The sequence below is a fragment of the Monodon monoceros genome, unplaced genomic scaffold (genome assembly GCF_005190385.1).
Source record: "Monodon monoceros isolate NGI ecotype Baffin Bay Population unplaced genomic scaffold, NGI_Narwhal_1 Super_Scaffold_3, whole genome shotgun sequence".
In the NCBI taxonomy this organism is placed as follows: Eukaryota; Metazoa; Chordata; class Mammalia; order Artiodactyla; family Monodontidae; genus Monodon; species Monodon monoceros.
This window is the reverse complement of record NW_021703780.1, coordinates 23,321,350-23,331,471: the sequence shown is the minus strand read 5'-3', so window position 1 is coordinate 23,331,471 and position 10,122 is coordinate 23,321,350. Positions and strand designations below refer to the sequence as shown.

Below are 10,122 nucleotides of genomic sequence, written 5' to 3'. Positions count from 1 at the left end.
AATGTATGATGCCATCCTAGTACAGAAAGTTGCCAGCAAGATTTATTCAACAGATTTTTAAAAAATTTTTATATTCATATTTTTAAGTTGTTTTTTATGAGCTACACCTGCACATATGGTCAAACATCTACAGTGCTTATTACAGAGGAAAAAAGAACAGTGCCCTGCCCTATTCCTCTCCCCAGTCGCCTAGTTCATCCTTTTTAGCAGAGTATTTTGGTGTTCACCTTCATTTTTTGTAAATAACATGAGTTTGGGGCATTATCCTCTAATTTTACACTGTGGAGAAGGAAGATTTAGCTCTGTTCTCCCTGTTTCCCACTGCACACACACACACACACACTCCCCACGCATTCCCATCCCTTCAATGTAGGCCTAACATCAGGTAAGTATAGGGTTGGTCAAAAAGTTCGTTCAGTTTTAAGTAAAAATAAGACACATTTTTCATTTTCACCAAGAACTTTCTTGAACAACGTATTCATTAACTGAACGAACTTTCTGGCCAGCGCAGTACTTGAATATGTTCATTACCATGTGTATGTCCAAGCTATTTACACCATGAGGTAAACCATGATTAATTTTACTTCTCATACAGGTTTTCCTTCATATTTAAATTTTTTTTTCTTTTTTTTAAAAAATTTATTTATTTTTGGCTGTGTTGGGTCTTGGTTGCTGCGCGGGCTTTCACTAGTTGCAGCGAGCGGTGGCTACTCTTTGGTTGCGGCTCATGGCCTTCTCATTGCGGCGACTTCTCTTGTTGTGGAGCATGGGCTCTAGGCGCGCGGGCTTCAGTAGTTGTGGCTCACAGGCTCTAGAGCACAGGCTCAGTAGTTGTGGCGCACGGGCTTAGTTGCTCCGCGGCACGTGGGATCTTCCCAGACCAGGGCTCGAACCCGTGTGCCCTGCGTTGGCAGGCGGATTCTTAACCACTGGGCCACCAGGGAAGTCCCTTCCTTAATAATTTGATGTCTGAAAACAATCTTGTACACGCCTTGTCTTAATATACCTCCAATTAGTCACTATTATCGTTGTTCTACGGACTTAATGCTTCCTTCTGCTTCTCACACGTTCATCCGTGCCCCTTCTTATGGCTGCCTCTTGCATCCCCGCACCCCCCCCCCCCCTCCCTCCTGGGTTTAACTTCCCTCTTCCTGAGAGGGAAATGTGAGGAGATCTCTCAGCAAAGGTTTGTGGTAAACTACCTTTTTTTCTCTGTGAATTTCATTTCCTCCTCATTCTGGAGCTAGAATTTAACTGAGAACGGAAATTTAGTTTAATGGCAATTCTTTCAGAAGTTCGAGGGTCAGCAGTGCCACCGACGCGTCCTGCCTGCCGGGTCCTTGACCGGACAGGAGCTCCCAGGCTTCCTCCGTGTGGCCGCGAGAAATTCCCTGCACTCCTATAATGAGCCCGGCACAGTGGTGAACCGCTTTTCCCTGTTGTCCGTGTCCAGGTGAATCTTCCAGACAGTCCTAGAGATAATGATGATGTTTGAACTGAACAATTAAAGGTTCTGAAATCAGAGATCTTGAGATTAATAATGGCAGGAAAATCATCGCTTTTTAAAGTAATTCTCCTTGGAGATGGTGGAGTTGGAAGAGTTCTCGAATGAACAGATATGTGACTAATAAGTTTGATACCCAGCTCTTCCATACAATAGGTGTGGAATTTTTAAGTAAAGATTTGGAGGTGGATGGACATTTTGTTACCATGCAGATTTGGGACACGTCCGGTCAAGAGCGATTCAGAAGCCTAAGGACGCCATTTTACAGAGGTTCTGACTGTTGCCTGCGTTGATGATTCTCAAAGCTTCCAGAACTTGAGTAACTGGAAAAAAGAATTCATATGCGGATGTGAAAGAGCCCGAAAGCTTTCCTTTTGTGATTTTGGGTAACAAGGTTGACATCAGAGAGCGGCAGGTGTCTGCAGAAGAAGCACAAGCCTGGTGCAGGGACAACGGCAACTATTCTTACTTTGCAACAAGTGCAAAAGATGCCACGAATGTCGCAGCGGCCTTTGAGGAAGCAGTTCGGAGAGTGCTTGCTACCGAGGATAGGTCAGATCGCTTGATGCAGACAGACACGGTCAGTCTGCATCGAAAGCTCAAGCCCAGCTCCTCTTACTAGTGAAGTTAGAGAGGTTGCCTATGCGATCTAACCAGCTCACATACATGCACAGATAAGCACAGGGTGGAGAAGAGAATTAGCGTTTGCAGCAATGGATCATGTACTCATGAAATTAAAACTAACCATATTGCTGCCTTGTTGGTGGGAGAAGGGACACATCCACTCACAGGAGAATCTACACATCCACTCACAGGAGAATCTACTTACTCAGTAATGGCACCTTACATTTATAAATTGTTAACGGTTGTCAAATAATGTTTAAATATGCATGTTACAGAGCTAATAAATGAGATGACCAAGGCTTTATAATTAAAACAAAACACTTGAGTATTCTAGAAGTTACTGTCTTTTCCCCGGGAAAATGGAGAACTACTTTTTCTATGTGTATATTTTTATGCAATTAGCATTCTGTTTCTGGTTCAGAGAAAACGTGTCCTAAAGCAATGTTAGATATTAAAGATTAAAATCCAATGCATTTGCACTGTAAAAAAAAAAAAAAGAAGAAGAAGGTCGAGGGTCTATTTCATGGCCTCCGTTGTTGCTGTTGAGAAGTCTGCTTACGGTTGACTTTTCCCTTGGGACGTCTTCTCCTTGCTACTTTTCAGATTTTTCTGTCTTTCTTTTGTTCAGTTTCTGTGTCTAGGGGTAAGTTTGTCATTATTTATCCTGTTCAGTACCTGTGTTTCTTGAATCTATGCTTGCTACCTCTTATCAGTTCTGGAAAACTCAGACTCGGCGTCTCCTAAAATACTGCTTCTCTCAATTTTCTCTCGTCTCTCCTCCTGGAACTCCGGTAAGTCATATTTTGGAGCTTCACGTTCCATTCTTCAGGTGTCTTAATTTTTCTCCGTTTTTCCATTTCATTATCTCTCTGTCATTTACATTTATTTCCTCAATTCATAAACTGTCTCTGCATCTGCATTTAATCTATTGTTTGACCAAGTCAATAAGACTATTTTCATTTATATTTTTATGTCTAGTTCTACTTGGTTCTTAGCACTAGATTTTCGTGTTCTTTTCTTTCCTTTTCGTTCTTTAATCATTTAAAAATTCCCATTTTTAGTCTCTTTTAGATTGTTCTATAGTTGAAGTTCTTGGGGTTGTACTCCTCCAGTTTGTGTCTTCCGGTGTGGAAGGGGATCATTTCTTCATGTGTTTTTAGTAACTTATTTTGAGCTCCTCTTCAGCAGGGGTTTTTGAGAGCATTCTATGCAGTGCTTCAGCCAGGGAACCCAGATGTAATACCGGTCTAATACAATTTTATATTTATTTTTTGGCTTGGGGGTTCGTATCCCACAAACGAAAACATTATCCATACATTAGGCCAGGGATTCTGTTTCTCAGAAGGATTCCCAGGAAAAGCTCCCCTCCTATCTCCTGTGCCACTGGGTGGTTTTCCCCCAACTTATCCTTTCTCGGAATGTGCATTCCTCACAGGGACCTGGCTGTATTCCGGTCTCAGTCTCGACTCTCACAGCCACTCAGGATTTAAAGAGTAAAATAAAAATTCCTTGAGTAGGTCAGCGTAGTCATCCGTTTTCTTGTGAAACTGAAAAAAAAAAAGAATTCTGACCACTCATGGTGCCCCTGGCAGAAATGTAATTGTTTTTTAATGTGATAGTCAGCTTACAGTATGGTGAAGCTCAGGGCAAGTTATACTCATCAGCTATAAATTTAAGATGGAAATTTCAAAAACTCCCATAGCAAACCTGCAGTGCCTCTATGAATCTACCCCAGAAGATAGCATAACAAGGAACGTGATGTGATCCCGGTGCATGCTTCAGGAGGAGAGAATGAGGCCTTTGAGGAAAACATAGCCCCTGATAGCTCTTCACCTTCTTGGGGGAAAAAAAAAAAAGAGGAACACCCCCCCCCGGGGTCTCATTTATTGGAGGAAATAGCCATTTTCTCATTTCTTTAATTTTCTGTATTTATGTATTTTGCCTTATCTGTAAGAGGACATCCTTAGATTCTGCCTAAAGATAGAAACCTGGATCTGATCATCCCTTGAGGCTCTTCCCAGCTCCAAGATTTTAAGTCATTGTTAGCAGCAGCATTGTTGATACTTAACTGCACTAGGCAATGTGCTCGGCACTTTTACATGTATTGTCTCATTTATTCCTGATAACAATCCTAAGGTGGGTTCTTGTTCCCAGTATTCAGACCAGGAGTCTAGAAGCTCAGGGAGATTAAGGTCTCACCACTAAAGGTCACACAACTAAAACCTGAGTCAGGATATGAATCAAGGTCTTCCTGTTTCTAGAGCCCATGGTTTTCACTGAGCACAAAGGTGTGAGGTCATTGCTTTCCCAAGAGACCTAGGAGGAAGTATCTGAAATTAGTCCCCATTCCTATGAGATACAAGGTGATACTTAGAGGGTAGAAGCAGTACTCACTCTTCACTCCCTTAGATGGACAGCTCCCTGAGGAGAGGAGGTAAGTCACGAGGTCTCAGAGTTAGAAGGGATCCCATTGCTCGTTAGGCCCTGGGAAAATTGGATGATTTTTCCAAGGTCAAGGTCATTGACTGAGCCAAGATCAGAACAGTAGGCATTCCCATCTCCAGGGGGGCACCTTGACTTGTTTGCATTCACTGTTTCTTCTGCATAGTTCTTAGAGCCACTCACCCAGTCTCAGAATCCCTATACAAAGAGACTGCTGTGAGGGGATGGTGCTGGTGGCAATGGCTTTATTGTGATCATAAGGATGATTAGCTCTTGTGTCTTCTTTCTAATGGCGGTGGGAGAGAATTTACAAAAATAATATTCACTGGTGATAGCCCTGTAGTCCCCAATTAAAGATAATCTACACGGCAGTTCTCATTAGTTTAATTTTTTTGTTCTTCTGTGAATTAGAATACACTTATTTTTTTTTTAATTGCCTACTCTGACCCCCGGCAGTGAAGCTGCACTTCTTTATGAATTCAGGGGACATCCAGCCCTAGAGATGCAGGAAAGTTGGCCGTGATCAGAGGCCACTCCTGGCTCCACTCCTTCCTTCACCCGTGGCTCTGAGTGTCTGAGGTTCTAGTTCTGCTACCTCGGTTATGTTTGTCCTAGAGTGCTGGACTTATCCCAAGTTTTGGACTTTGACCACAGACTTCTTTATCACACATGAGAAAAAGAAAGGATAATTGAAGATTTCCTTACTTCTATTGATAAATAGGTTCTGTTTGGTGCACATTTGAGTGGTTTATGCCAGTGTAATTCTGACTCTGCAGACCAGTCATCTGAGACATCAATCACTGAGCTTCCTTCCAGGGTCTCATTCTAAGGGAATTTGCCCCAACCTCACGAGCAACCTTAGCTGCCTACTAAATGCCAAGCGCTGTACCAGGCCTATTACATGTTGTGATATTGTGATTTATAGGAAATATATAGGGCTTCCCTGGCGGCACAGTGGTTAAGAATCTGCCTGCCAATGCAGGAGACACAGGTTCGAGCCCTGGCCCGGGAAGATCCCACATGCCGTGGAGCAATTAAGCCCGTGTGCCACAACTACTGAGCCTGCATGCCACAACTACTGAAGCCCGCGTGCCTAGAGCCTGTGCTGCAACAAGAGAAGCCACCGCAATGAGAAGCCCGTGCACCGCAATGAAGAGTAGCCCCCGCTCTCCACAACTAGAGAAAGCCCGCGTGCAGCAACGAAGACCCAACACAGCCAAAAATAAATAAATAAATACATTTATTTTAAAACAAATATATATATATATATATTTGGTCATTCAGATGTATTTCTCATATATGTTTGGTCTTTGTACACAGTTTCTGGCTCACAGCTCCCTAAACCCTCAGAATATCCTGAAGGATAAAAACAATGGTAGCATCTTTTGTTATAATATTTGATCTTTTGTCCTCAGTTCCTGAAAATGCTTCAGAGCCATAAAGGTGAAATGGGTGGCTTGTTATGAATAACAAGCGGCTTTATGTTAATGAGGTGACTTTTGGAAATCAACTAAGGATTGGGGCTGGTTGCCAGGGAAACCAACCAGGAAAAGGGGTGGAACTTTCAGTCTCTTCCCGATTTCCAGGGAGGGGAGAGGGCCTAGAGGTTGAATCAATCACCAATGGCCAGTGAGTTAATCAATTGTGCCTCTGTGATGAAGCCTCCATAAAAACCCAAAAGGGAGGGAGTTCGGAGAGCTTCCAGGTGGGGAACAAGAGTGCTTCCATGTGCCACTGTGCTGGGCCCAAACTCCACAAGAACAGAAGCCCCTTTGTCCGAGACCTCACCCTATGTATCTCTTCATCTGGATATTGATTCATGCCCTTTAATATCCTTTGTAATAAATCAGTAATCTAGTGAGTGAGCAGATTTCCTGAGTTCTGTGAGCCACACTAGAACGTTGATTGAACCCAAGGATGGGGTCGTGGGAACCTCTGATTTATAGCCAGTGGGTCAGATGTACAGGTAACAACCTGGACTTGCAACTGGCCTCTGAAGTGGAGGATGGTCCTGTGGGACTGAATCCCTAACCTGTGGAATCTGATGCTATCTCCAGGTAGATAGTGTCAGAATTGAGCTGACTTGTAGGACACGCGGCTAGTGTCCAGAGAATTGCTGGTGATGTGGGGAAACCATCCCATCCCCCCGCTGCTGCCCCACATTGGAATTGGGTTCCAGAACCATAGTATGTTGATAATCCATTTAAAACTCATAATAATCTGATAGAACAGGTTTTTGTTTTTTTTATTTAAATCTCTTTTTCACTTGAGGAGACTAAGATTCAGAGGCATTAAGTAACTTACCAGGTACCTTGGCCACAATGATTGGCCCTGAGATGGATATCTTATCAAGTGTCATCCAGACACACTGGCTAGTGACTTGCAATCTGGCACAAAAATCAGCACTGAGCCAATCAAAAGCCTTTCTCTGGAATTTGGAGTTGGAATAGCTACGGTAGGTTCTGAAGGGTGAGAGTTGTGATCTTGTGGTGGTGAAAAAGACCTTAAAAACATAAATCACAAAGTGAAAATTTATGAAATTTATTACAAAATTCGAGATTTTAACCTAATGAATAACACCATTATCAAAGTTAACAAATGAGTCGTATTTTCAAGTCTAAAATGAGCAGGTTAATGTCTAAATATGCAAGAAATTCCTGGAAGTCAACAAAAGGAAGATGGAAAACTGAATAATGAGTGAAAGACAGATAGAAAATTCCAGAAGATATGCACCCTCACGGGAAGTCAGAAAAAAATAAAAATAAAACAGTAGTGAGAGATCACTTTACAGTCAGCAGGTTTCCAGAAATTAGCAAGTTTGATAGTACCTATTGTTGAGGTGAGGTGGGGTGTTACCGAGTCCAAGCTCCCGCTCACCACCCCCACTACAGGCCGAGGAATCAGGAGGCGAGGTGTTGAGGCAAAGAATACAACTATTCGGAAAGCCGACAGACTGAGAAGATGGCAGACTAGTGTCTCTGAAAAACCATCTTATCGGGGTCTGGATGCCAGTTTCTTTTATAGAATCAGAGAGGGAAGTAAAGCAAAAAGGCAAAATAGAGAGGGAGAGGCAGTGAGGAAGTAAAGTAAAAAGGGCCATCAGTCTTGTGAAACGTGTCCTGGAATGGCCAGCCTTGGTGAGGGGATGTGTTAATTTCAGCCATTTACAGGTGGGCAGGGTCAGATTGTCTCCTTGTGAGCTGAACAAAGGCACTTTAAGTGTCAGGCAGAGGAGCAGGGTTCCCTGAGTCAGGCCATTATGTGTGTAAGTCAAAGAAACAGATCCAACATGGAGTCTGATTTAGCTCTTCCCTGTTACAGGGGAGCAGAAATCTCAGAGCCCCTCTGGCGGAAGTGTAAATGGATATAGCCATTCTGCGGAGCAATTTGGTGGTAATTAAGGAAATTAAGTGTGCACATACCAGCCATCCTCTCCTGGGCTGTATCTTAGGCTCTTACACGGGGAAGAGTATTAGGCTGTTCATCACAGCATTGCTTTTTCTCCCCCCCACACACTGCGAGGCATGTGGGAACTTAGTTCCCTGACCAGGGATCCAACCCGTGCCCCCTGCAGTGGAAGCGCAGAGGCTTAACCACTGGGCCACCAGGGAAGTCCATCACAGCATTGCTTGTTGTCATAGGCAGATGGAGGTAACCCAGAAGCCCTTTGCCAAAAGAAAATATAATAAAATGCGGTGATGTGTATTGTAGAATACGATTCTGCAATTAGAAGCTATAAACCAGACGTATATACAGCAACACAATTAGATCTTAAAAATCATGGTACTGGGTTTTAAAAAGTAAGAAACAGATCTAGTGCCGTACTATTTATATATTCAAAGATCCCTCTGTATCCAAGGATACATGGAAAACACTAGAGAGTAGCTGCCTGCAGGGGTGAGGACAATGTGAATGAGAAATAAAAGAGAAAATATAAATAAAACAAGAAGACCTTGCATGGGCTGATGATGACGTACCTAGAATGAAGGAGTATTATTGAGTTAACTCTAAACTGGAAGCCAGAATAAAAGAAAGAACTGAAATGAGCAGGAAAATAAAGGGCACGAGTAAAGCCAGCAAGCCCGCCCATAGACTGAAAAATGCGCTCCACGCGCAGAGCCAAGCAAGTGGACCAGAGATGATGCATTGCCGCGGCTCCAGTTCCCATCACATCCAGCCTGCTTTAATCACCGTTCTTGGGCTTCGGAGAGATGCCCCTCAAGTTCCCTATAATCACCCCTCTGGTCCTCTAAGGCACCTCAAGTGTATGTAATCCAGGAGACTGGCAGCTCTTATGAGGGCTCTCTCTCTCTCTCTCTCATTTTTTTTTTTTTTTGTGGTACGCGGGCCTCTCACTGTTGTGGCCTCTCCCGTTGCGGAGCACAGGCTCCGGACGCACAGGCTCAGCGGCCATGGCTCACGGGCCCAGCCACTCCGCGGCATGTGGGATCTTCCCGGACTGGGGCACGAACCCGTGTCCCCTGCATCGGCAGGCAGACTCTCAACCACTGCGCTACCAGGGAAGCCCTCTCTGTCATTTTTTTTCATCCCAATCTCCCAATTCATCCCCCCCCCCCACACACACCCCTTTCCCCCTTGGTATCCATACATTTGTTCTCTACATCTATGTCTTTATTTCTGCTTTGCAAATAAGATCATCTTTACCATTTTTCTAGATTCCACATATATGCGTTAATATATGATATTTGTTTTTCTCTTCCTGACTTACCTCTCTCTGTATGACAGTCTCTAGGTCCATCCACGTCTGTGCAAATGATACAGTTTCGTTCCTTTTTATGGCCAAGTTATATTCCATTGTATATATGTACCACATCTTCAGAATGACCATCATCAAAAAATCTACAGACAGTAAATGCTGGAGAGGGTGTGGAGAAAAGGGGACCCTCTTATACTGTTGGTGGGAACGTAAATTGGTACAGCCACTATGGAGAACAGTATGGAGGTTCCCTAAGAAACTAAAAATAGGACTACCGTATGACCCAGCAATCCCACTCCTGGGCATATACCCAGAGAAAACACAATTCAAAAGCATAATTCAAAAATATACACACACCCTAATGTTCATTGCAGCACTATTTACAATAGCCAGGACATGGAAGCAGCCTAAATGTCTACCAACAGAGGAGTGGATAAAGAAGATGTGGGATCTCTTTTTGCCTCCTGCCCAGTAGTGGACAGAACACATCACTCTCACATTCCCAGAAAACAGCAGTGCTAACAGAAGTGTTGAGATCAACAGAGATTGTGCTGAGGAACCTGTAGAGGAGATGCAAGGACGGATTTACAGCACAAACACTGCAACACAGATATCCTCAGACTCTCCAGGGGGGCCACAAAATGGATTACTTTCCTCCAGGCAGCTCTCAGTCCTCATTCTTGGGTCTTGGCTACTCCTAAACCTTCCCCTCAGGCTTCTAAATTCACTTTTATTTATACAGGGCAATTTTATTTGGGCCCAGAGCCTCTAAATGTGCATATCCATGCCCCTATGTTTCCTGGACCACCCTAAAATGAGAAGTACTAGAGGCTTG

The 10,122-nt window shown here is 43.6% G+C and overlaps 1 pseudogene; it reads left to right on the top strand.

The window, feature by feature from the left end:
- The first annotated feature begins 1,540 nt into the window (after nt 1–1,540).
- LOC114908007 lies at nt 1,541–2,420 on the top strand (annotated as a pseudogene).
- The last annotated feature ends 7,702 nt before the right edge of the window (nt 2,421–10,122 follow it).